This window comes from Muntiacus reevesi, chromosome 9 (assembly GCF_963930625.1).
Source record: "Muntiacus reevesi chromosome 9, mMunRee1.1, whole genome shotgun sequence".
NCBI lineage: Eukaryota > Metazoa > Chordata > Mammalia > Artiodactyla > Cervidae > Muntiacus > Muntiacus reevesi.
This window is the reverse complement of record NC_089257.1, coordinates 4,164,851-4,167,667: the sequence shown is the minus strand read 5'-3', so window position 1 is coordinate 4,167,667 and position 2,817 is coordinate 4,164,851. Positions and strand designations below refer to the sequence as shown.

Sequence of the window (2,817 nt, the reverse complement as noted above, 5' to 3'; positions counted from 1 at the left end):
ATGGGAAATCAAAGCAATGTGACGGAATTCCTTCTTTTGGGCATTACGTGGTATCCAGAGCTGCGGAAAATACCCTCTGTCGTGTTTCTAATCATGTCTGTCTCCACCGTTTTGGGAAACCTCCTCATTGTTGTAACCATGGTTACGAGTCAGAGTCTGAGGTCACCCATGTATCTTTTCCTTACCTCCATGTCCGTCATGGATGTCACCTACTCTTCCGTCATTGCCCTCAAGTTGACTGTGGACTCCCTCTCTGAGAGCACTGCCATCTCCCTGGAAGGCTGCATGGCCCAGCTCTTCGCTGAGCACTTCTTCGGTGGAGTGGGCATCCTCCTCCTCACCGTGATGGCCTGTGACCGCTCCGTAGCCATCTGTAAGCCTCTTCACCATGTGACCATCATGAGGCCTCGGATGTGCTGCCTGTTGCTGGGAGGGGCCTGGGTGGGGGATTTTTCCATGCCGCAGTGCAACTCCTCTTCATGTGTCAAATACCCTTCTGTGGTCCCAATACAACAGACCACTTTATATGTGAGTTCTTCCCACTGTTGAAACTGGCCTGCATACACACCCCCATCCCAGGCCTCTTAGTCATCCTCAACAGCCGGGTGATGTGTGTGGCCATCTTCCTCATCCTCATCACTTCCTATGTGGTCACCCTCTGCTCCCTGAAGTCCTGCAACTCTGAAAGGGGACGTAAAGCCCTCTCCACCTGTGGCTCCCACCTCACTGTGGTCATCACGTTCTTTGTGCCTTGTATGTTTTTGTATGTCAGGCCTCTGGCCACCTATCCCATAGACAAGGTGATGGCCAAGTCTGATTCCATCATCACACCCATGTTAAATCCCTTGATCTACACCCCGAGGATTATGGAGGTGAAAAATGCCATGAGAAAACTGTGGATGAAACTGGGGAGTTTGGTTGGCAAGTGACTGTCATGCTCAGAATATCATGTGTTTCCATTAAAGAGAACTCTGTTCTTTCAGAAATGTGGGGAAGCAAAACTATCCATTCTCCACTAACAACCAGAGAGATTTCTTAAAAATATAAATCTGATTTTGATTGATAGTGTTTGCAGTTTAAGGATTATGATACCTTTCTGCTTTCTGTTCTTCTTTAGCTTCCTATTGCCTTCATAGCTTTTTTCATTTTTCCTACTTATTTTTAAATTATAATTACATAATGTCCCAGAAAATATCTCAACAGGTTAAATAAAAATGCAAATAAATGCAATTATTTTAAAAGAAATAACATGAGACAGCAGAATTGATGGAAAAGTTCATTCCACGCAAAATTATAAAATTTCTTGCTTTTATTCCTATTTTTATTATTTTTATTTTTAATTCATTTTCATTGACATAATTCCAATTGGAGTTAGATAGTTCTATCACAAAGCTGGATAACAAACCATCAAGCACTTCTTTATCAGTGATGAGGAAATGCAGCCCTTTCTCAGCAGAACCACTTCTAGATTGGAACGTTTTCTGATGGCTTATTTTTTTGTGGAAAAAATGAACTTTTTAAAACCCCAATCTGGCATAAAATTTAGATGTTTTTCTAGGACTCATTCTTAGTGACTTTTGGAAGTGCAGTGTACACATTTTAAAATCTCAATGAACCATTTTATTTATTGTTTATCGGTTACTTGGAATCTCCTTGCCTTCTACTAGAATTTCCTGGTTAATCTTCCCTCTAAATCTCTAATCACATCTTGAGTGCCTCACCCAACCCCTTGGTGTGCATCAGACACCCTGAGATTTGTCATTTGCCTTCAGGACTTCCCTGGCGGCTCAGTCAGTAAAGCGTCTGCCTACAATGTGGGAGACCTGAGTTCGATCCCTAGGTCGGGAAGATCCCCTGGAGAAGAAAATGGCAACCCACTCCAGTACTCTTGCCTGAAGAATCCCATGGACAGAGGAGCATGGTAGGCTACAGTCCATGGGGTTACAAAGAGTCCAACACAACTGAGGGATTTCACTTCACTTCTCTTCACGATTCGTGAAAGATTTTGCTTCTCTCTCAAAACAAGCGTTCACCCTACTGAGGTGACTACTTCTCTCCAACTCTGGTACTAGATGAAGGGTCGTTACCTTAGAGAGCCTTCCTCTGTGACTCTATTCAGTGGTTCTTATACGCTCACCATTAACCTCTATGTCGATGTTCTCATTTTCTTAGTAACAATGACCAAAAGCAAGTTTATTTTGTATAACTATCTTCTGACTTTTATTACATTCCATGCCTGTCTAGACTGGACACGTCTCCAGGAAGGGATTTTTTTTTTTTTTTTTTTTTTTTTTTTGTGCTGGGTCTTCGTTGTCTCATGGGTTTCTCTCTAGTAGCAGCAAGCAGGGGCTACTCACTAGTTCCTATGTGTGGGCTTCTCACTGTGGGGACTTCTTTTGTTGCAGACCATGAGGTCTAGAGCTTGTGGGCTTCAGCAGATTCAGTTCATAGGCTCTAGAGCACAGGTTCAATAGTTGTGGTACCCGGGCTTGGTTGCTCTGTGTCACGTGTGACCTTTGCAGATCAGAGATGGAACCCATGCCTCCTGCATTGGTAGGTGGATTCTTTACCACTGAGATACGAAGGAAGCCCAGAAGGGGTTTTTATTTATCCTTCCCGTGGATTCATTTTTCAATAAATATCTGTTGGATGAATATAAAACACAAGAGCCTATATTTTTCAAATAGCCCAATTCAGATGGTTGAGGCATAAAAAGAAGCAAACACTAAAATTAAAAGTAACTGAAACAAAAAGACAGAAAGTGAACATTATAATAGAGTGAAAGGAAATGGCAGGATGTGATTATTTCATGGAAAG

The 2,817-nt window shown here is 42.5% G+C and overlaps 1 pseudogene; it reads left to right on the top strand.

Moving 5' to 3' along the window:
* LOC136174029 (olfactory receptor 4C6-like) lies at nucleotides 1–929 on the top strand (annotated as a pseudogene).
* Nucleotides 930–2,817: the final 1,888 nt, after the last annotated feature.